This window comes from Thermobia domestica, chromosome 3 (assembly GCF_964235325.1).
Source record: "Thermobia domestica chromosome 3, izTheDome1.hap1.1, whole genome shotgun sequence".
In the NCBI taxonomy this organism is placed as follows: Eukaryota; Metazoa; Arthropoda; class Insecta; order Zygentoma; family Lepismatidae; genus Thermobia; species Thermobia domestica.
In genome coordinates, this window is record NC_137456.1 from 89,193,635 (window position 1) to 89,219,341 (window position 25,707).

The 25,707-nt window shown below is 35.4% G+C and overlaps 1 protein-coding gene across 4 annotated transcripts in view; it reads left to right on the forward strand.

Moving 5' to 3' along the window:
• The first annotated feature begins 908 nt into the window (after window positions 1-908).
• The window catches only part of osp (myosin phosphatase Rho interacting protein outspread), a 255,383-nt gene continuing 230,584 nt past the window's right edge, over window positions 909-25,707 (forward strand). For all 4 annotated transcript variants that reach the window (XM_081751269.1, XM_081751271.1, XM_081751270.1 and 1 more), the window contains exon 1: window positions 909-976. The gene's annotated coding sequence lies outside the window, so the exon portion shown is untranslated. The remainder of the gene's footprint in view (window positions 977-25,707) is intronic.

The following is a 25,707-nucleotide window of genomic DNA, read 5'->3' on the forward strand; positions in this document are numbered from 1 at the left end:
ATTGACATCATCCATCCATTAATATGTTTTTGGTTCGTTTCAAAGTTGCACCTGTTTGCCTGCCAGCTAGCTGTCTCAAGTGAGTAAAAATATTTAATGAATTAACAGAATGTTTATTGATAATTTGCAGAGGAAAAAAAAAATATTTAAATAGACTTCCTTATGGCTTCAATGAAGCATACTTTTGAATCTTGGATCGAGTTATTCGATCAAATTATTGTTTGGTCCTTGATCATACTGTGTGAATATAAATATGATATTTGTTTTAGAATCATCTTACAAATCAGTTTAATATTCAAACACTATTAGGATTTTGAAGTTACCTATAAGTCGAGCGAGACGAGAAATATCTTTCTAAATTCGAGACGAGACGAGAAATTTTATAAGTATCTTGGGTAACACTAGTTCACTCGTCTTAGATCTCAAACACTGTTTCATATTGTATAACAGATACAAATTGATAAAGTAATTGAACGAACACAGTGAAGAACATTTATCAACGATAAAAATACGAAGTCATCACACTACGTAATCCAGTGAAAAGGCTATATATATATATATATATATATATATATATATATATATATATATATATGCGTGTGTATATATTTTACTGACGGTACTTAATATTTTTCATCTAAAATTTCCCTTTTTCAAGCCGATAATAAATAATGAATTTGATGTAGAATCTATCGTCATCATTAAAAATATAATAGATATTTCTCGTGTCTGACACTTTGTACCGGTAGAGTCATTCAAAGTCATTTAAAAACATATCCTCGTAGACTTACCTCCTCCCTTGTAATATAAATTGAATAGTTTTAGTTTAATATACAGGGTATATGATCTGATATTGTTAACATATATTCATTTTATTCTTTATTTGTACTTACAGGCTACTCGCAAAGTATCGAAGTGCGGATATTTGTTCGTGGCACCAGATTGGGACTTTTCGAATCCCCTCAATCGAACGAAGGTAAGTGAAAACTATATATACAGTTCTGTGATTCTACAAATTATAATTCTTTGAAATTAAAATCTAACAATTACATTTTCAACGAACTTAAAAAGTTCGTTACTGAATTCTCTATGTCTGTGTGTCTGTCTGTCCGTCTGTTTTGCGATTCTTTTCAATTTTGAGCCCTCCGTTCGATATAGCATCAAAAACTATCAGAGAAAATGATTAAATTTTTCGCGTCACTCTTACCGTTCCCCGAGATATTGGCCAAAAAATGACCGATTTCCAGATATTTAAGGAGTCTATCGCGGGAACCGTAAGTCATAGAGAGATCATATTGGTGTTGATCAATATCTAAAAGGATAGTAAATATTTTGGTACCAAATAGTAACCGGTGGTCACTGTCCAACTGGCCACCAATTAATATCGGTACCAAAATGATTACCATCCTCCTAAATATTGATTAATACCAATATCATCTCTCACTATGACTTGCCGTTCCCGTGATATTGGCCAAAAAATGGCCAATTTCTAGATATTTAACGAGCCATAGCTCGGGAACCATAAGTTGTAGAGAGATGATATTGATGTTGATCAATACCTAAGAGGATGGTAAATATTTTGGTATGGAATAGTAATCGGTGGCCACTGGCCAAACCATAAGTCACACAGAACTGTTATCGGTAACCGGTGGCCACTGATTAACTGTCTACTGGCCAACTGGCCACCGTTCCCCAGATATTGGCCAAAAAAGTTCGAATTTCTAGATATTTAAGTAGCCATATGTCGAGAACTGTAATTCATAGAGAAATGATATTTTGCTAATTTTTGCGAGAAAGAGAAGGTGCGGATAAAAAGATTTACTTTTACATCTAGGAACAATGACAGTTATCCTTCCTGCTCCACCTCTCCATTCTTTTTAAGTTCGTTCTGGCAATGCTCTTGGAGCATTCTCAACTGGTTTAAATTGAGTTTTTTAATCTTTTGTTTTGCGTCTTCTTAAGCAACACGAAGGTTATGAAAGACAGAAACAGGACCGGGGGTTAAATCCGATCATTTTCGCAAGTGCACAGACCACCATGCAAAATCAATCCTCATAATGTAGGTTGCTCCCCATCACAGTATCTCGTTCTAGAATAGAAGTGGATTACAGGACTTCCCCACCAGCTTCGACTTCAATACGGTTGTTGCTTACTATTATTATTATTTTTTATTTTTTATTATTTTTACTTATTACGATTGATCGGCGATTACGATTGTTACAATAGCTGATCAAAAATTCGATGGATCAAGAGAACCCATTGTAATCAATGATTTGCCCTTTTTCTTTCCTATCAAATGACCAATTTGTATTAATTGTTGAAAATTTTTCATGCTAATTTTCCCCCAAAATACAGTTATTAAATATTTTTTTCACGTTATTATGAGAAAAGAAAGGGGAAACGTACGAACGGACTACTGTCTTTCTCCCACTTCACCATCACCGTCGTTTCCCTTAACCTCGGTGAATAATCGTACGACATTAAACTAAAAAAAAGCCCAAAATTTCCAGGCAAAAAAGGGTAGGTTTTTTTTTAAAGAAGCCCTTTTACCCAAGTTCTTGCACCCCAGCAATTGAGACGAACAGTGGCCAGACGTGAGAAACTGGGACTACAATTCAGTGTGAGTGGAGAAACCATTCGGCAGCACCTCCATCAACTTGGGAAGCACTACAAATTGGGTCGATGGGTCCCACATGATTTGATTCCGGGCCAGAAGGCAACGCGAGCAGACACCTATGTTTCTTTGCTATCTCGTCTGAGGAAGGAGCCATTTCTGAACAGAGTGTTGACATGTGATGAGAAGTGGGTCCTGTACGAAGCTCCACTGCGCCGTCGTCATTGGTTAGCATCCCATGAACCGGTTCCAAAATAGCAGAAACCAGCAATGCACCAGAAGAGGTCCTCCTGTATGTTTGGTTGACTACTCGCTGCATTATGCACTAGGAACTGCTACCAGCTGGTCAGAGCATCAATGAAACTGTGTACTGTCAGCAGTTGAGCTGTGTTCAAGAATAACTCAAAACTCCGGAATCACTTCTGAATCACAAAAGGGTCCTCCTGTTACATTACAACGCTAAGTTTCACTTGTTAGGATGACTCGGGCCACCATTCTTCTCCCTGGATGGAAAACCCTATTGCATCTACCATACTCCTCGGACATTGCACCGTCCGATTATCACCTGTTCCATTCCTTGGACAATTACCTTAGAGGACTCCAGTTCAAATCCTTAGTAGAGGTGCTAAATGCACTTGATATCTTCTTCGCTTCGCGGACGACCAAGTTCTACTGCGATGGAATTCATGGCCTTCTGGAATGTCGGCAGAACGTCGTCGATGTTGAAGGCAGGGGCGGATCCGGGGGGGGGGCGATTGCCCCCCCCCAGAAGAGGAAACTTTCTTATTTTATATGTATAAATAAAACCCATCTCAGAGTTTGGAGCCCTTAAAAGTAGCAGTAAGAAAACCCACCGCACCCCCCAGAAGTCGATCCTGGATCCGCCCCTGGTTGAAGGGGACTATTTTTTATCTTTCATGTACATCTTAGGTGACATATCAATGTTCGAAGGCGTTGGGTGAAAAAAACGACAGAACTTTCTTGATTACATTTATATTTGTACCTCAAATAAGAAATGGTAATGAGATAAGAAATGTACCTTGATCAAGTAGAATAGCTTTTTAAATTATACGTTGTTTTTGTTGTTATGTATATATTTAATTGTACATATGTGGTTAATACTTTAATACTTGCTTATTCTAGACTTAAGAACAGTGAAATTGATGCAATTTCATATATTTATGCTGTTTCATATTATATCCACATAGAAACTTAATATGCTATTTTGGGTGTCATAATAAAATTTATATTTTTGTAAGATATTTGAGTTTAATTTGTCTGAAATTGAAAGGAAGTTGCAGTTGAGAATAAAATAAATCCCTCTTTGTTACAGATACGGAGTGATAATTCCCTTGTATGTTATAAGGCGAAACGGGAATTCCGTTCCGCCTTCATTAACATTCTTATTGGTTGTCTGTCAAAATATGTTTTGAGGGCGTAAGGCGAAACGGGAAAAGGCCAAACGGGCATAAATCCTTCTTTCTGTAAGTGCAGTACTTACACATCTGGGTTCTAATTGGTACAAAATCGGATGAGAACGAGTCGCCATTATCCAAGATTTCATTGTAAATTGTTAGTGATACATTTTTTCTCGTGTTTTTAAATTGCATAATCCTAGTTCTGTTTGTTTATATCGCTATCTGTGTATATGTAATCGTGTTATCAGTGACTGTGAGTGAATGACACAATATTGTAGCAGGCGTTGCTGATAATGATGATCTCTGGGGGTTTTGTTTGGTTCATTTATCATCTGATAGCGGCTTTTTTTTCAGAGACCAAAGCAACAGTATCTTTATCGTTGTTTCCTGGGGTTATTTAATTCTTTATTGTTTCGGAGATAATAGACGACTCCTGATAAATTCTTAGCCAAACTTGAAGACAATTCCATGCTCTCTGTTTCTTTCTTGATGACGAAATTTTTATTATTATTTTGTACATTTCCGTTTAGGAAGCTTTGTTCCAACATAAAATACGTAAAATGTGATGATGAAAGCACGTTTACTATGGCTCAGTGATAAAGTTCGCTTCGCCAATCAGGCTACTATTTCCATATAAATGTAATAGTATTGATAGACAAGTCCTGTCTGTGAAGTTTTAATATATTTATTTTTTAAAAAAATGACTCCCTTTCTTCTAAACCGTGATCCAAACATTGAAGAAGGATTTACGTGCCATGAATGACTTTCTAAGGAGTTTGTGTTACCAATACCCCTCGTATATTTACCCTGCCTGTCTGTGTGTCTGTCCATCCGAGAGACAAGCAGGAGCGTCATTTCAGATTTTGCTTCAGGGGGCAAGGACCCTTGATATATATATATATAAAGAATTTGACCAGGATCTAAAGAGCAAAAGCTGTAATAGAGAGCGAGATACAGTTTCCTGCAATCGATTAAGCATCCCAAGAATACATTTCATCTTCATCCTTAACTCTACTAAACCCGGAAATGATAGGAGTCCACTACAGCTTCCGGGTTCAATATTATATACATGGAGCAAAAACGATAAGGGATGGCGAGAAACGTTTCTTTTTTAAAATTTGGTTTAGCGCTCTAAGAATAAGTACCATCTTCTCTCTTAACCCTCTATTCGAACCGGAAGCGGCAGAAATCAACCACTTCCGGTTTTAAATTTGATCATTATAGGATAAAAATGATAGATGATGAGAAGTTGTTTTCTGCAATCAATTAAGCGTCTCAAGAATATATTTCGAACCCCTTCAAATATTTCTATTAAAACCGGAAGTGGTAGAAATATGTTACAACTTCCGGTTTTAATATTATTTGAGAACATATCACATCATAAAACCAAACTCCATTTCCAAAAATATACACTAACACTGCTACTTTGAATTTAAATCTCAATCACCCTCAAACATATGCCCTGTCCTCAATCTAACACATACTCTTCAATAGACATAATTTCTTGAAGTGAGAATGGGAAGGGTGCGACCATTTCTTATGTTGAAAAGAGTAGGATCTCAGCTCCTTGCGTTGCACACTATATATAAAGAGTTTTTCAGGGTTACAATAATATTTACAAAAATATCTTTTGAGATGGCGAGTCTCAATTAGAGTTACATTCCTCGACCGTTGAGTGTTCTTTTTATTACTGACTCTCTTATGTATATATGTGTATAATACATATTGTTCCATTATTATGCAACTTGTGTTTGGATATACTTAATAAGTACACACACCAGTGTGTTAGCGTTCTCCATTCCATGTCTTCTGTTCCCATGGCTTCGGAATTCGAAAAATGTTCATCACATGGCCAAAAACAACCAGCGAAGCATTATATTTTAGCATGAAGGTTTTTGTAATAATAATAATAATAATAATAATAATAATAATAATAATAATAATAATAATAATAATAATAATAATAATAATAATAATAATAATGGAATGAGAATATCTCGATTTTAGGTCTTGATGCTTTTCGCTTTTCTATAGTTTTTTTTTTTTTTTTTGCTATAGTAAAACATATGTGCTTTTTCATGTTTAACCGTATGTTCGATGTTTGTATTTTCCAATTTGCGGGTTTTCATATTTGCTGATAATTTCACTTTATTTGATAGCTGGGTATCTGTAAGGCAGTTCTCTCAAATACTAAGAAAAATACACATCACTGTCCTCATAGCTTCAATTGTCTGAATATCTGCTCTTGTACGCAACTTTGATGAAACCTCATTGGCTCAGTGGTAGATTGACCGATCCTGGTGCAAAAGACTCCTGGTCGGTCTCAGACCATGAACTTTGGTGAACGACGTTGTGTCTGTGAGTTAAATCTTTATTTCACTTTGTTCATTATTACTCTTTGGACTTATCAGGGTCCGAGGTTCGATTCCTAAGGCAAAATAAATTTGTGGTTAGCAACATCGTACCTCTAAGTTTTCCCGTTTCTTCTCACTTTATGTTTCCCCAGTTTTTTTCATAATTATTGACTTTTCGTTAATTATTCTTCTCTTTGAGCATGGGAACATAAGAGCGGGACATAAAAATTTCATTTCATTTCGACGAGGGCATACCGTACTGAACGTTAAACTATACATATTAAAGTTTCACGTATTCTTCCATCAACGTGTTACTTGAGTTTGAATAGCTTTTAAAACACTACGAAGCTCCTCCTTTCATTAATGTTTCAGGGAAAAAAAAAAGTTGAAAATGCTCCAAGAGCATTGCCGGAACAAATATAAAAACTATTAATTTTTGTTATTAATTTCTACAGGCATTATAACAATTGTGCTATGTACTTTATTATTATAGTCATCAAACAATTCTTGTAATTTATCTATCCATTATAATTTTCTTGAGTACTAAATTTTTTCCACATGTTTTGTTTAAAAGTTCTGTTAAAATTCTACGATATATTGCTTTACGAAGAGACATGCTCAAAATGGAGGGCTCAGAATTGAAAAAAAAAAAAATAGCAAAATATCATCTCTCTATGACTTACGGTTCCCGAGATATTGGTCCTTACTCCCGAAACTCGATCTTTTTTGGCCAATATCTGGGGAACGGTGGCCACCGGTTACTAATTGGTACCAAAATGTTCACCATCCTCTTAAGGTATTGATCAACACTTATATGATCTCTCTATGACTTCCAGTTCCCAAGATATGGTTCCTTAAATCTCCCGAAATCGGAACTTTGTTTGGCCAATATCTCGGGAACGATAAGAGTGACGCGAAAAATTCCATCACTTCTTTGAAATAGTTTTTGACACTCAGTCGAATGGAGGGCTCAAAATTGAAAAATTCGCAAACAAACAAACAGACAGACAGACATACAGAGGGAGAGAAAGAAAGAGAAACAGAAAATTTAGTAGTAACGAACTTTTTAAAGTTTGTTGATAGATAAGAAAGAGAAATATTCCATTCAGACTTCGCTTCTGAGATTTTTATGTTGAGCCTATATTAAAGGAAAATAAATAAATACAAATAGAAAAGATTGTTGCCAATACCAATCGATGGATGATGGGTGGATGAATGCAAAACTTCCACCTTCATTGAGGCTGTAGTGATGAAGGTCGTCTCGACAAACTCGAAGCAGGTCATCGAAAGTGGGACAGGGAACACGAGAGGAAAGTGGGAAGAGGGGAGAGGAGAGTTGAGCAGAACGGCAGAGTCACCAGACACCTGCCACGGAAGGAAGAACTTTTGCAAATAAAACATTTTGACAAATTCCCTTAAATTTCCCTTTTGTTGTGTGTACTAGTGAAACATTTTTAAAACTTTTTTTTTTTTTTTTAATATATTTTCTCCAACTAGTAGTCATTTCCTTTTTAACATGTTCTGTCGAGAAAGTTGTTTGCATCAATGTGCAACTAAGTCACACTAAATATTCACTGCTCACACATTTCCTTTAGTCATTCGTTTATATTTTTTAAAAACCAGAAATAATTGAAAAAAAAAACTAACATAAATAAGCTAATCATCCGGTATTTCTTCATCGTTGGCTTGAATGACATCAAGTACGACATTCAGACAGGTGCAAACAATCTCGTCCAGCTGTGCAGCCCAAAGTTTACTAGGGCGCGTAGGATGTATTCGACCCCCGCCCGATGTATACCTGTACGCACATTGAATTTACTAAGTACCATTACACATTGAAAGTACGTACATTCATTCCTTCTTCTTGACTTTCCGCATGTCGCAATATAATTCAATGAAATTTAAGTAACCGATTCCGCGACGTAGTCAGTATTGGATAATATTATATCTAAATATCTTTGCAAACATAAAGTTAGGTAAATGTTGACAAGTATAGGGTGTATCAAAAATAATAATCGTATTTCAAAAAGACATTTAAAACATCGAACACAAAGCCGTGGAATAACTTTAAAATACATGTCTGAATATACAGCTTTAACTATATTTTTTTTTTCTCAATGCTCAATATGCACCACGAATAGAATTGTTTTCGGTACGTACAAAACGTATTTGAAGAGCTCCTCCATGGCTAAGCTGTTAGCGTACGCACCTTTGGCGTGGGAAACCGGGTTCGATTCCGGGTGGGAGCTCATGTGATTCGGATTCCACGTTAATCAGTAGGTCCCGTCTCATGTAGCCTCACTGCTGAAAGGGATGTTAAACTCAAAATCAACTCAAGAACTGCCTGAATATTTCAATATCTTCTTGAGAGATAATGATGCTACATATGGATCTCTCTTTTAATTAAACAACCACTTTATGTAAACTGCCAACACAGAATGCTTTGAGCAGTGAAAGGAGCAGTACCAAATCAACGACAAAAATCATGCTGCAGTTATAACGAAATCAAACCAATGACTGTGCCAGAGGAGGACAAGAAGTCGATCCAAACCCTTCCCGAGTTAGACGTGCCACATAGCATGTTGTAATCCAAGCCAGGTAATACGATATGTAAAACTCCTTTTCGGATCAAAAGATCCAATATATTTATTTATTTTTTGTACGCCTTATATCTGTAGAACTACACATAGTGTAGCCAGACCGAAACTATCACTTAATTCAATATGATGTACTTTTTCCGCAGAAAATACGAAATCTCGATTTAGGGGTCGTTCAAAAATTTTGTGGGCTCTGATCCAAAAACTAATTATTGACCAAGATCGCTATCGTTTGATGCATTTTTTGATCATTCCTAAAATTCTTGACCTAGATCGCAGTCTATCGATTCATTGTTTTTCGATCATTCCCAAAACTCTTGTTAATATATTAAAAATAGTTGTCCCCATTTTCCCCCTCAATCCTACCGTTTACTCCCTCCCAAGAAATTAAAACTGGTGTCTGTATTGAATTAAACTCGTTGTAGCGGGAACATGGAATGCTGTCTGTTGCTGAGTCGTCATCTTGGCGCACAAGATAGGACCTTACTGCAACTAACTAAAACATTTGCAAGTATTACTTATGTTTAGACATATAGGCTACTTTTAAATTTGACCTACAATTCCATGTTCTTTTATTTTAAAAATAATAGCCTTTTGAAACAGGATGATTCTATTTGATACATGCTGTATAATGAACACACTTCACATATTTCAATTGTATATTTTACGTATTCACGTATGGATCAAATTTTGACTAAATGAACCACTAGAAAAGATGTGTGAATATATTTAAAAAGATGCCCATAATTTACTCCGAGATTTTTCTAGTTCTTGGGAGTTCTCAAGCTCTGATTAGACTTTGGAGCATTTTTTGTGCAAAATATTGTAACCATAGGGTTGTCACAAAGGAACGCGAACTCCCTTCCCTATGGTTGCGAATTTTCATTCACAGCAAAAGGAATCACATTTGTGTCTTATTTTAAATATAGGAAATATTGTACGTATAACTCAATAATATTATTACTAAAACAAATAACTATGGTTGAATATATAAGAGGGCACTCTAGAAACGCTATTCTGCCTTTAAAACGTTTGTAATAACGTGATAGAATTTGGAGATGTTCACATAAATATCTGATTAAAACATACAACAAGAAATAGTTTTTTTTTTTTTTTTTAAATTGGGTTGGACTACATTTCGGAGGCGGATCCATCCGCGTCTTCAATTCCAATTTCATCGGCTTGAGGCTTTGAATGTCTGGCTTTGTACCTGCACACCCTCGGGAAGCGCTTTCTCTAGCCACGCTGATCATCACGTGAGTGAGTGAGCATCATCTCTCTAGATAGGTAGGTAGGTCATCCGCAAAATACTAAGATGAACTTTTTTAAAATGATTTTTAGTACTGAGCAAACTGAACGCACTTTCATTCAACTTTTGTCAACACAAATATATTTTTCTTTTCAACACCGAAAGATATGTTTTTTGCTATTGCGGGAAAATACAAAGTCATGTTCTGTGTCTGGTTTTATGCAAGTTCCTCTGCACTTAATACAGTTGGACAAAATTTGTCAGCCGCACGAGAAATGTTCATTCATTTGATTTAATATTGAACGTGAATACAAGTTTGAAGGAAAAGAAAGACAGAAAGAAAAAAAATATATAACTTGTCAGACAAGTTGATACTTGATGCATACAGATTCATTTACCAACTCCCATCTAAATACAGACAAGTTTCTTTTCTTTCTTTCCCTCTCGAACACACATATATACACTTAACAAACTAACAGATAAATACAGACGGTGTAAAACTTTCTCCTTTCGGCTGTTAGTGGATGCTTTTGCATGCAAATTAGTCAACTCCTACAATTCGCTGACGACAGCACGATTTATGGTTCACCTGTTCTTTGGCTTGTTGTCGCTATTTAAAGTGTAACATCATATAAGCAGACACACAGACATGTTCTAAATAGTGAAATCATTTCTTTCTTTCGTCCTTTTTACAACCAAGTCGCAATATCGTGAAAGTTGTTACAAATAAATGTAACATGTTCTTTTTACACAGAAATAGTGGTTTACATGCTTCTATTTGTACTATGTTTATTGCATATAACAGATATTGTCTTCTTTGTACTAAGTATACAAAACATAGGCACTTTCTGAATTTCCAATTGAAAACAAGGAACGAATTTAGGACAGAGTGGCAGGAGGACAAAATGGCAGGGGACATAATGGCAGGAAATAAAGGCAGGAGGACAAAATGGCAGGGGACATAATGGCAGGAAATAAAGGCAGGAGGACAAAATGGCAACGGACGGAATGGCAGGAGGACAAAATGGCAGCGGACGAAATGGCAGAAGGACAGAATGGCAGGAAGTTAATTTGGCAAAAATTATAACTCCTAGGGCCCGTATTTTTAGGTTTCACCTATTGTGTTTGTTAGTAGGTAACGGTTCTCGATTTAATCATTTCTGCCTCGAATGTCCAAAGCATATAAATACGTCTAAATTGAACCAAGAACGTAAAAGAGGGTAAATATCAGTTATCCAAATCTTAACTTTTTTCTTAAATTTATTTCTTTGTAACCATTTTCCAATTGATATCTTGGTCTTATAACAATTCTAAGTACAAGAAAATATAGATTGAAAGCAAACAAAGTAAGTACAAAACTGAAAGAATGGTTACTATTTATTCTTCAATACTAATACATATCATAGTACAGACCTATAAAATTCCTTTACAGTTACCGGAATGACTAAGTTTTTTTTTCTAGTTTCCTGCTATAACATATCCTTTAGATTATAAAAACAGCTTGTAGTTGTAAGAATGACTAATTACATACATCTTTCTTAATTCTCAATAATAACGGATATCGTAGAACACACTATAAGGAACACTCTGCAGTTCCTTCAATACTAATTGTCTCGTGCACTAATATCCGAGATAAAAAAATCTTTTCACCTCCTTTGTTAGACGCTAATACCTCCATGATACACTAACAGTTACTAACAACAGTCACACAAACTAACCGTTACCAAACTGAGGGGAAACCAAAAATATCCACCTATATATCCGTTCCCTATCTTTTTCTGAAAAGATTAATGCTCTGCTTGAACCAATGCGAGCGTGAGAGAAAGAGAGAGAGAGAGTGAGAATGAGAAATTAACTATTTCAACAAATACACTTTTATTGTCCTCAAATCTGTTTCACTTTTTTCTACTAGCTTTTTTTTATGATTACAAACATAATTTTTAATACAGAGCACAGTGAGAAATACAGATAAAAGCTGTTCCCTTTAGTAATACCCGAATTTACGCGAATTAGGAATACCCGAATAAATCGAAAATTTATGTTGATATCTTCATTTACCAAGTAAGAAACAAAATAATTTAAAACCCGAGAATTCAAAATTATACTTTCTGCCTTCTTGTCCTCCTGCCATTTCGTCCGCCTGCCATTTTGTCCCCTGCCATTTTGTCCTCCTGCCATTATGTCCTCTGCCGTTTTGTGAGACGGAAAACGTCTCCTTTCAGAGTTATGAGCCGCCGAAAATTCGAAAATTCACGTTTCGAAACGCTCTGCCTTAGAAACTACAGGACCGATCCCAAGCGGTTTAAGGAATTACAAAGGAACTAGTATGCGCTCTATCTAAATATCCATATTCTACCGTGGTCCGTTATCGGCGAAACGAACTGTAAAAAGGAAGTTGAGGTATTGGGATACTCCTTTAAGTACTAAAGGCGCGTTAGTTTCGCCGATAACGGAAGATGTTAAAACATGGATATTTAGATAGATCGCATACCAGTTCCTGTGAAATTCCTTAAACCGCTTGGGATAGGTCCTATAGTTTCTAAGGCAGGGCGTTTCGAAACATGATTTTTCGAATTTTCGGCGGTTCATAACTCTGGAAGGAGACGTTTTTCGACCTATGTTTATCAGAACTTTTTTTTACCTGTATTTCACTTCATATAAGGAATCACCTCCCAAAGTTTATCGGTGGAGTTACCGACCACCCTGTATATGTATATAATGTACGTATAAAGGGGAAATTTTGTAACAAACATCAAAAGGGAAAAATATTTTGATGTACCCACAATACTATCAGATTAGCAGTGTTTCCAACCCAACATAAAGTATTCTTTCAAATGACATTGGTCAGGTTAATACATATTTCCAGTCTACATGTAAAATGAAAAGTTACAGTCCTGTATTTATTATTCATTGTTACAAAGTAAGGATGTTACAGTATTACAAACATTCAATTTTTGGAGGACTTTACATCAGTAAAAACGTTACTAAGATCGACGGGACTATACACATCCAGTACAACTTCATTGAGTTGATTTTGAGTTTAACGTCCCGTTCAGCAGCAAGGCTATATGAAAAGTGGACCTACTGATTAAGATGGAATCCGAAACACATGAGCTCCCGCCGGAAATCAAACCTGGGTCTCCCACGCCACAGTGCAACTTCGTATTGGGTACTATGACTATGATATGATGCATTTCGAAACATAGGAACAAAGTTACATTGAATTGAAAATGTATTTTTTCGATGTATTTCCAAAAAGTGCTTAAAATTACACAAATGCAAGAATTTATTGCAGTTACAACCACCAAAAACTATCGCTATAATGCTACACGTAAATAAACAAACAACGTTATTTTAAGCAGTCCTACAAACATTAACAACATTTATTGTATCTCTTGAACGGTTTGAAATACCAAATTGCTGTGAAGGGATTGAAATTGTTTCATCTGTTGAAAACCATAACTCCTTAGATATTGATACCTATCTAAGCACTTCGAAAGAAAGCGTTTTCAAGAAAGTATCACTTAAGGGTATATATATATATGCCACTGTTTGGAGCAGGTATGTAACAGTCAGGAGAAGAAAAACTACGAAGGTTGCAATCTGCAAGTTAACCCTGTATTTTTATGTATACAGTACGTACATAAATAAATAATAAATATTTCAGCAGAGTAGAAGTTTTAATCAGTTAGTTTTGGCGATGAAAGATATACTTTATAACGGTATGAAAATTCCTCTTTCTCAATTTTGCGGAAAACCACGCGCGAGAAGTTACACTCACCCTTCATTTTGCTCAAGTTTAATACGATCTATCACTTGTATATGTCTTATCCAACCCACTAAGGAGTGAGTTTTAAGAATAAGACTATGCATACTTTTTTTTTTATTTCCTTTATCTCCAAAATGAATTTGCATATCTGGCTGCTCGCATTCTGCATTCACGAAATTACAGTACATAAGACGTCACAGTCAAAGGCGTTCCAGTAGTCAGAGTGAAATCCTGAGGATGCATTCTAAACAGCCAGAATAATCTTCCATTTATTTTGAAACAATATTTACTCAGGGAAAGAGAAATGACTTCCACAAACTATACATGTAGGCATGAGAACTAGCTGCCTTAGAGTAGTTTGGTATTACTACTGGAACACCTCAAATGTAATTTCCAAGCGTTTAGATTGCACAACTGTTGTTGAGTTCGGCCTTATTACTCGGAACGCCTCACTTGTTGTGTTACCTGGACAGCACATTGGGGGAGAAAACAGACGAAATAAGCTTTTTTTTTTTTAAGTTAAAATTGCTTGATTGCTAAGTGGTATAAATGAACACTATTTGTGCAATAAAATGCAAAGCAAATCGATTAAAATATCGATCTTGAGAGAAAAGTCCTTTGCAATGACCTGCTCTTTTCTTGTCTAGATGCTAAATGTTGAGGCGTTCAATGTATATGGGACTGTCTTCGGTGTGCGATGGTTTGGTGTTCGGTATCCCATGAGAGGACAGTCATTAGGTTGCACGGAGAATACATAGTGAGTAAAATTAGCACGATCAAGCAAACGGATAAAGGAAGTGAACAGTTTTGGTATAGTTTCAACAAATATACAATTACACAATAAAGTAATAATAATAACGATAACCATATAAGCAAGAAATTTTTAAAAAAATGGTACAGTACTATGCTCTATTAACCAAAGTATTAACCAATAAATCAAGAAGCAATTACAAGCACGAAAGAGCTGTTACTACTACAGGTAAGAACTGATTTCAAGAATTGGCCATGGAAACCATTTTAAACACCGGAACTTCAGATAAAAAGACTAAATATGGCTGTAAATTGCTTTAACTTTAATTAAAATACCATCTCATTTATCTCCTTTCCTATTAGCCAGGTTGCAAAACGCCACTTCCAATGTTTATAACCACCTGTCAAAACCCCTTTCTTCTCCTAGCAAAATAAATGCAAAAAGAGCAATGTTTATGTGTTTTGGGAGATGGCTTAATGTATAACACAAGCATGGTTTGTCCCTTACGGAAGTGATTACATAAAGATTAGCTACTATGCAAATGTTTCTTGGCATGCATGCATTCAGGGGCGATCGTTATCAGCTGACCAGCATATATATATATGTGTGTGTATATGTATGTGGATGTGAGCTCGTCTTCTAAGTTATCTCATTATTCCCTCCCCCTTTCTCCTTACTGGTTCAGTTATCGCATACCGCTGCCATTCTGTTTCTAACTAAAAGAAAAAGAAAACTTCTCTTGGGAAAAAGAGCATTGACCAGAGTTAAGTGAGTGTTCATCTTCCGTCTGTCCATCTCCAATTCCGGCTTTTCAGGGATGGAAACTCGTGCGTTATTAACATATTGTTTCAGTTGTGTCATTCAGTGTTCATTGGGCGTCCTTTCATTTTCTCACTTTGCGAGGAATAATAAGACAAATATTATATTGACATACGCTATAAACAGGCACGCACGCAGCAATTTATTTCGGGTGAGGGTGCAAAAACTTTTCGGAGATCCAGATTTAATATGAAAATAAATTATGTTAAACTTTGTAAAAATAACCCCAAAATTAGACTATATTTACAGAAAAGTCGGGATTTCGGGGATCGAAGATCCGGCCCCACCTCCTACGTATGTGTCTAGCTAGCTACAAACTAATAATCTTTTTAACAAATAAGATCCGTTTAACAGTGCGAAACTCCGGTAGACTTTCTAAACTTAGCGAATTCAATACTGATATTGGAAGTAGTATATATATATTTTTTAACATCCGGTTGCAATACAGGACATTTTATCCCACTCTAGTGATCAGTGTTAGAACCTGAAATCGTAATTTCCGCATTTTCCGTTTTGAGTAGAGAGATAAAAGTACGCTGAATCCGTATCAAAAAGCCATCTGGCTATTTCTTACCGTTTTTGTTGTATGGAAATTGATCCTGAAACTGGAAGTGGTGCTGGGTTTCTGCCATTTTCGGTTTTAGTAGAGATATAAGGGTGGAGATGGAATCCATTCTTCGGACACTGAATCGATATAATAATAATAATAATAATAATAATAATAATAATAATAATAATAATAATAATAATAATAATAATAATAATAATAATAGACTTGTCTCTATTTCTTTCCGTTTTTTGCTTCGATACTTGATGCCAGAGAGATGGACTGACTAATAGATAGGCATTCAATAAGAATTCCCGTATTTAAAGGAGAATCGGCTAATAGCGCTCATCCCTCTGTAGCTGTTCCGAAGCATGCAATGTAGATCTAACTCGTGTTAACATTTAGGGCCTAACACTAACTGTAAGAGTGTTATGTGATTCATAGTTAAAAAAATACACACAAAAAATACAAAAAATAAATTGATAAATCAGTATATGAACATAATGAAGAGCATTTATCAACGACTAGCAGCGTTTACCCCGCTTCGCTGGGGTCACCCCGGAACGCAATAAACTTTGTTACTTAGATAATTTTTACTTTTTCGCTTTCAAGTGATATGATAAAAACCATAGAAGATTGCAGTAAATGTTAACATTATATCGCCTGTCATTTATGTTAACCCGCCGAGTGACACGGTCATGTGGGTTGCATATAAATACGGTTAGATTTAGCTATGATGAGCTAACAAAGGATTTCTACGTTATGGACACTTGAATGGTCAATTATCTCAAGACACTGTTAATTGAAAATTAAAGTGATATGATAAAAACCATCTAGGGTCCAAATCTTAATAACCCCCCAAAAATGAAAGAAATTGGTTCAGCCGTATTAGCGTGATGAGCTAACAAAGGATTTGTACGTTCTCTTTTATATATATAGATTGAAGATACGCAACAAATCATTACACAATTTATTTCCATAATAAATATATTTTAAATATTGTTGTATTTCACCCTTCGTGGACCTCTTGTGACGTGGAAGAACTCTCTGATAATTTCGAGATGAAATTAAAAGAAAATCATGGCATAAATTTAGTACCTACATAAATTTCTAAAACGAGATGAAAAGATTTTCGAGAATCTAGGCGAGACGAGAAAAGAAACCCTCATTTCTCGTCTCGTCTCGTGAGCAACACTACATTCTACTGTAGTATGAGAATACTCATTAAAAGAAATAATTGTCGTTATTATTAATAGGAAACAGTTATGACATATTTTAGTTGGAGAACCCCTAAGATCCAAATGACTATCTCGACTGGTCCTTTTTTTATTAAAATTCTCTCCACGCGAATGCCAATGATTCTTTGAAATGCAACCAAACATTAATTATTCCCTATTTCTTAGTCGTGGGTGGGTGGGTGAGAAAAGAACACTTTTAGATATTATTAGAAAGAGGAAGAGAAACTGGTTGGGACATTGCCTAAGAAGAGATTGTATCATGAGGGACGTCCTAGAGGGTATGGTGGCGGGAAAGAGAGGGAGGGGGCGAAGGAGACTACAATTAATGGATGATATAAAAACAGAAAGATCATACGCGAAGACGAAGAAGTTAGCGGAGGACCGTGGAGCATGGAAGCTTCTCAGCTGCGGCAAGTGACCTGCCAATAAAGGCAGAATACCAATGATGATGATGATGATGATGATTTCTTAGTCGAAGTTATTTGATCATCCGCTATAGTTGACAAATGTAAATAGACATAGGGCTATACGAAAAAAAAAATGTACTCGACAGTAATTCTTAATAACAAATTAACAAAGATATTTTATTGAAAAAATCGTCCAATTCTGTATATCTGCATTGTGGGAGGTAGTCCGTTAGAAAAAATAAATAAATAAAAAAAAAGATCTAGAGAGTGAATGTTGATCTATTTCGTGTGGAAAGTTATTTCTTCCGGTGTTAAGGCTATAGCGACCACATTCATCAGTCTGCCTCTTCTTCATAAACACACCCACTCCAAAGCATGGAATACTTGATAGTAATATTCAGCTGTTAACTTCAAATATTGCACTTTTCGATCATCTGTTGTGATAAAGGATCTACTGCCACAGGACTTCCTCAACTGTTCAGGTGAAATTGTTACCTTTTCTTACCTTATTTGGTAACTGTTTACTACTTGCCTGTGTCCGCCTCGTATTTTGAGCGTGTTAAAACAAATTTCCTTCTCCATCAATAGAAGCGGTTTTGTATATAAACACATTTCTTCATTTAATTGGTGACTCCTGTTAATGGAAAGAGGGAGACATATTATCGATAACATAGATTTAGTTGCTGTCCGCCTATCCCATCAATGTATTGGTTAATTAAAAAAAGAAAAGGAAAAGAAACTTCCATCTGTTTCATATTATTTTGAGCGTTTTTTCCTGGTGCCTCATGAATTGAAAAGTTATTTTATTTATTTATTTTTAAAGAAATGTTCCTCCTCGTTAATTAAAGCTTTATAATCCTTCCCGCATTTTAAAATCTTTTTTTCCTTGGCAATTTGAAGACCAAAATTTTCAGAAATTTGGAAAAAATTAAATGAAATTTCTTGCCTTGGTAGAATGATAATGTGAGAGGAAATGGAAGAACCAACGGGACACGAAATTGTCCACAATGAACTCATTTGGCATGGTATCAAACCAAAGATTCCTTGCATCAGATGTTGAACACTCTGCTATAGAATCAGCATAGTTCTCTTAATTATTAAAAACGGTATAGTTTATGATGACTCCGAAATTTCTGCATTGCTATTCACTTTTGAAGCTGCTGGCATTTTCGTTCCGGAACTTAGAACTCATATTTCTCCTTTATTATTATTACAGGATGTATCCAAAGGAATTTACAACTTTGAAAACTCGGATTGATTTATTCATTTATCTTACAGATATGATTTTGGTGTCATTTTGTAGCAAAATCCACCAAGTTTTGACTCATGTAGTACACTAGTTCAGAAACAAGCCATCTCAAGCGTAGCAGCAGTTGCAGCAAAGGTGGCTGTCTTTACTGGTCCCGAGCGTGCTAGCTGTGTGTGTGTGTGTTTTGGTTTGAAGAATCCAAGTCTGCGACAACTGTGCAAAGTAATTTTCGTATAAAGTATGGTAAAGGTTCTCCCAGTAGATCCGACTATTTATCAGTAGCATAAGTGTTTTATTGAAACTGGATGTTCGGTAAGACACAACAAATCTTCAGGTCAACCCCGTATGTCTGAAGACGTTGTAGAGCAAGTGAGACTTTATATGGGATGCACCGGTATGCTGCATCACCAATGGAAGCCACTTTGAATCTCTTTAGGTATAACGTAAAGAAAACTTTGTGTATTTTGCTACAAAATGACACCAAAACCATGTCTATAAAGCTAAATAAATCAATCAATATGAGTTTTCAAAGTTGTAAAGTGCTTTTTCAATACACGCTGTATTTTTTTTTTTTTAGAAAGTTGATTTACAGAAAATTTACAAGTATTGTGTGTGTCACTGTTAGGAATATGCGTGTCCAGAAATTAAATAGCATTAGATGCAATATGTTATTTAACAGTGTATTATACTTTTGACATAAATCAACAATTAATCAGTTCTAAGAGAACAAAAACTATGAATTACATCAGACTAGCAATGATATACACAATTTTTAACGTCATAAAATTAGTCTTTTTTTTATGTTCTCGAAAACTACACATCAGAATTTACCCTCAAGTATGTCAGTTCGTTCAGCTCGATGTCATCTTTTAAGCAATAACTACAGTTAAACAAAACGAAATAGCTCAAGTGGTAGAACGTTGGCTTCGCCATTCGGGAGGTTGTGGGTTCGATTTCCGCTGTCGACCATTCTGACTGGGGTTTTCCAGTTTTTCCTCAGTCCTACCAGGAAAATGCCGGGATGGTACCTGCTAAACAGGCCTTGGCCGATAACTTCCCAAATCCTTTCCATTATTATTGTTATTGTTCGACATCGAGTATAAAATGACCTCTGAATTGTATCTAGTGATTGTTAAGTAAATAAAAAAAAATAAGTTTACGAGTTAACCATTATTTTGAACTAACATTATATCTAATTCATTAACATAGCTACTGTATATTGTTGGTTTTATTTAGTGCGGTGTTGAAAAGCTTGTTGAGGGTATTGTACAGTATCAATTTTGTCTTAATAGCGCCAACTTTGGGGTTTACAGGAAATTTAGTTTTTCTCATAAACTACGCATGAGGATTTACTCATTCATTACGTTTTGATCATCTCAACGAAATATATCGATTGAATTATGTTTGGCGCTAAACGCTAAAGCCCGTTAAACACCCGTTAAACGTTAATAAGGTAGAATCACAAACAGATTAAAAGTGGATAATGAAGTTTTGCTCAAACACTCATTTTTGTAATTTTTAAGAAAAATGAAATAACATTTAATTTGTTTTGTTATTGCTGCTTGAATAATAAGTGTATTCGTATTTGTATAGCAGGGAAGTAGGCCGTGTTTATTGTAGAACATATTTTAAAATTGCTGACCTACACCAATCAAACGTTAATTACAATGACTTGAGAGAAAATGTGAAAGTTTTCCTGAACAGCTGTTAATGAGTATTAGTTTAGATAACAAACAATGTGAGTTAAAAGGACCACTGTTGTGTGGAATGTATATTTAGAAATCATCAGGGTAATTAGAGAAAGACCACACACGGATTTTCATGTTGAATACTGGTACTAAATAATAGTGGTCAGCTTTGAAGTAAATTTATAATGTTTTTGTAAGAATATTTTTTTAATAATTTAGCTAATATCCTGTGCGATCAATTTTAATAAAGGGTAAAAGTCAAAGAATTAATTACGTATTTGTAAAGCCACTCCATTTAGTTAAGAGGAAGAGGAAACAGGAGAATCTCGAAAAAATTCACGGACACGGTATTGTCCACCACAAACTCGCAGGACCGGTGATCAAACCTCAGACGTCTCGATTATGTGTTGTTTGCCACGGTATTGTTCTTTCTGATTTATCTTATATTATAATCGTGAAGGAAAGTCGACTCATAAACAGGGTTGCCAGATGACTATATTACAACAATCACATTTATTTTATTTATAAACAGCAGAATACATACAATACAAACGGTCCCAAACACGGTTAGTGCTTCTATTCCGTAACCATAGTTTTGAGTATTCAATTAGACATTTCTCTCCAAAGGTATTTTAGGAGTATTTTAGTTTATTCCCAAAATTTAAATTATATCTGAATGTTCCATTTCGTACCCTCTGACTTTGACCGCTTGACATAAGACAGTACTCGATCGCTTATTAATTTATTTTTTTAATGAGTTTGTATAGGCTAATTTTATTGAGATATATGCGGAAACTTGGTGGTAGAGCGTTTACCTCTGGTGTACGGGGACCCAAGTTCGATTCCTGTTCGCTCAAAGTGGACTTTATGATGGACAAACAGCGTGTGTGTAGGTTTTCTCAGGGTTCTTCAGTTTCCTTCCACTTTATTCATTCAACGATTGAATTCATTTCTCATCGTCACTGTCTCCATTAGTCTAACCGGCATAATTGTGGGACGTAAAACTGAAAAAAAAAAATTCATTTTCTAATGAGAGATACGCAAAGGCCACTTCGCGCGAGCTGGAATCTAATCGGAGACCCCAAGCCCCAGAAGTGAATGCTTTAACACTGAGCCTCTTTGCCTCTACATACTTAATAGTTCAGGCGGTCGCAAATAGGAAAAATTACAAAATGTCAACTGTAACACAAGCATATATGCTTATTCACGAACCTCGAAGTTGATGCCATATAGCCCTTCTGCTATTTCTAACCCGTTTCAAATATCTCGCAGCAGGCTTTCTATAGACTTAATATACTATAGAGTAGAATTTATGCACCCAGAAGCATGAAATAGAGTGATGATTGTACTTTACATCATATTTGGTTCATAATCCTAGGCGGATTCTATAAGAATCCAGAATGCTTTGTAGTGGACAAACACTGTGTGCGTGAGTTTTCTCGGGGTTCTTGTATTTCCCCCACTGTCTTCAATACATAATTTTTCATTCATTCTCATCAGAGTCATCGCTATCCTACCCTTATCTTACACGACAAAATCGTGGAATGTAAAACTGAAATATTTCATTTCATTTTTTTAAATATATAAAATCCACTTCTTCAGTTGTGTAGTATAACAAAAACAGAACATTATGTAACAGGAGGTTATAATAAGAACTACAATTATATCAATTTACTAAGTTATTGTTATATTAATGATGTTTGTGTTCATTTGTTTGGAGCTTAATGTTTTTCAGGAGCGAGTGTAATGACACCCCTCTAGCTCCTAAGGCGAGAACACTTACCACTTGATCCAGGGAATCACAAACAGAGGTGCCTGGCAACCCTTCCTTTTTATCCAGGTGTGTGTGAATCTTCACGATAATGAGGTCTGATAAGATCAGAATGCAAATATGTGGCAAAATCGTGGCAAACAACACAAAAATCGAGTTGTGGCAAACAACACGCCTCCGACCTCCCGCTCCAGAAGTGAGTGCTCTACCACTGAGCAACCAATTTTTCTTCAATTATATCTAAAATTATTCTTTTCTTCTCTACTGTTGCTAAGACGTCCTGATTCGTTTTCGGTTCGACCTAGCTAATTCTCTCCGTTCTTCCTAACATATCACAAACAAGAGATAATAACGTGTCTTGTTAAGATGAGCTGCACCCAAAACAAAAATAAAGCTTTTGCGTCCGCAATAGATATGGAGTAGTCATATTTTGTGAGAATTCGCGTTCATGGTCAAAGATCAGTAAAGCTGTCATATCGAGTATACACAGCTCAGTCAAGTGATGCAGCAACATTTTTTTTAATAACTCTTCGTGCTCAATTGCACAAGTAAGTAGAGCACGAACTTTTTTTTATTTATTTTTTTATATCGTGTGAGTTTGTGTGTATCTCAAGAGGTATTAACCATCTGTCACCGATCGTCCAGAGATCATAGACATCTGATACTTCGGTTGAAAGTCAATATGTACGCTGGCATCAAGAAGGAGGAAAAAGTACTTTTTTTTTCTTTAGTACTTTGGAAATTTAATATACATGGGTGGATAATGTTTGTAGCGGGTGGTAACCTTGTTGTTGTTATGCTTCTTTGAAATTAATAATAATATTATCATGCTTTTAAAGCAGTCTCTATTGGTAAATAAATAAATAAATAAAAACATATCGTATGTCAGATCGCGAATGAGGCATTGAATCCAGTGGCGGCTAATATTAGTGTTGCAACGTTAAGCATCGACCAAAGTTTTTTCTTTTCCTTTTCAGTAAAAATTATTATTAGCAATAGCAGTAATGTAGTAAAGAACATTGCTTTCCGTCACTCTCTTATAGGCTTATACCTGAAGTTACATTTAGACTTCCGTATATGTGTGTACTGTGTACTAGTCTAGAAAATAAATTAAAGTATTTATGAATTAATTATTCACTCATATAGATAATAGGCTCGTTTAGAGAACTATTTGAAAGCCGAATATGGATAAGTCAGTATTTAGAATTATATTATAAGAACCACTAAGATGCTTCCCTAAATACGAATCTTCCTGCAAGAAAGTAATGTCACTTGGGTAAATGTGTTCAGACAGTTTCTCCACCACCGACGAATCAAATCTTTAACATGGTAAAGAGATCAAATTGATGATAACAGGACCAAGAACTACAAGGAAAGAATGAAAAAAGAGGAGAAATGACATCACAGAATTGAATAAAGAAGCAATAAAAGTATGTGATGTTATAATTTGTACAAAATATGTTTCCCCAGTCTCGAATTTTTCTAGCAGAGAAACTATTAATAAAATGTATTCAATTTACAGTTTTTTCCCCCTAGAAAATTGTATTTATTTTCATATGCCGCTTAGTGTTTGCATCATAATTATGTTAGTTAATGAGTCCAATTTCTACCTCCTGTCTCCCATTTTTTTTTTCTTGCAACACCCTGGATGACAATTCACCGGGCGCCACTGATTGAATCTATGTGATATATAATAAGATCGAGCGAATATAATGGTAAACGCCACTTCTGGTGAAATTGAGTTATTAGGTGGAATGAAGATATAATGAAACCACAGAAGAGTATGTAGGTAGTTTAATTTCGGAAATGTATCTGCAGATCATAGGGAAAACTTATTTGGTATATCATTGCATTAAATTACATTTGAATGGCCAACTTTTTTTTCCGGTGTACTCGGAAGTTAGAAAATGTGATACTATTATGTTCACCCTAGCCGATCATATATAGGGTCGGATTTAGGGGGTTGCTAATGTGCACGTGCACCTCCCCCCTTCGCTGTAAATATATACCTAAAGTAAGAAGCTGGCAGTGAAAATAACATCACTTTCCGAAAATTTCTGCTGTCATGGTTCCGTTTGGGCTTAAAAGAAAGTGAAGTTTTGCAAAATGAATAGCTTAAAGTTGAAAAAAAAAAAAAAAAAAAAAGGATTCACCGAGAGCAAACACTTAGCATTTCCATGACAATTCCTCATTCACACCAAAGATACCTAAAAGTATTTTAAAAATTCAAATTTAAATGAGCTAATTAATAGATGTTACTGCGAGAAAAAAAACATCGTTTCTGCAAAGTAAAAATTAGAAGTTATGATTTAATATGGCGAAGCTAGGAGCATGAATAAAATGCCGCGTATGCTCATATGTATAATTTCCTTCATGGCGTATATTTTATTATTATTATTATTATTATTATTATTATTATTATTATTATTATTATTATTTAATAGTAGTAGCAGCAGCAGCAGTAGTAGTAGTAGTAGTAGTAGTAGTGGTAGTGGTAGTACTAGTAATAGTAGAATTATCTTTATGACACATTTTCCGGAGATAATTAAACTACTTTTTTTTTCTTCCATGTATATATGTACAATTCCGTATGCGGTTCCTGTTTAATCTCCGGTGAATAAACAATATTGTTTATTTTGAACCTGACATGGTGAGGCAATTTGGTAAGCAATTAAGAGGCTACAATTGCGAACTGTGGCATAGAAAGCAAAAATGGTGGCGTTGTGAACAAATATATATTGTTGAGTGCACATCAGCCAGTTGAATGTGCGTTATCATCTTACAGATTATAAGTAGGTATAGTGGAGGGACGTTCTCCGCATATAAAGGCTCGGATTCAAGAGTTGATTAATTAAGAGAACTTAGACGTGTGTAGTTTTGTGTGTTGTACAATTTGATGTAATGCCATTTTATATAAAGTTTTGAGCTCAAGGGATGGGCTATAGCTTTCTTGGATTCGCGTCTATTTAAATACGAGGAGTGTTCATTATATTATAAGCCTATAGGTGGCGCAACAATCGTGGGATAATGCAAGTCGGATGGATGAATGGGGAAGATTTTGACATTTTCACTGTTGAATACAACTTTGAAAACAACACAGCAGCTCTGTGCACAGGCGCACTGTCATGCATCTTTCGTAGACATTGCTAGATATCAACGTTTCGCACCTTACTAAAACGGAACGATAAATGGCAGTGTCTTCTAATTTTGTTTTTATGCTAAAGATGGATGGTGTA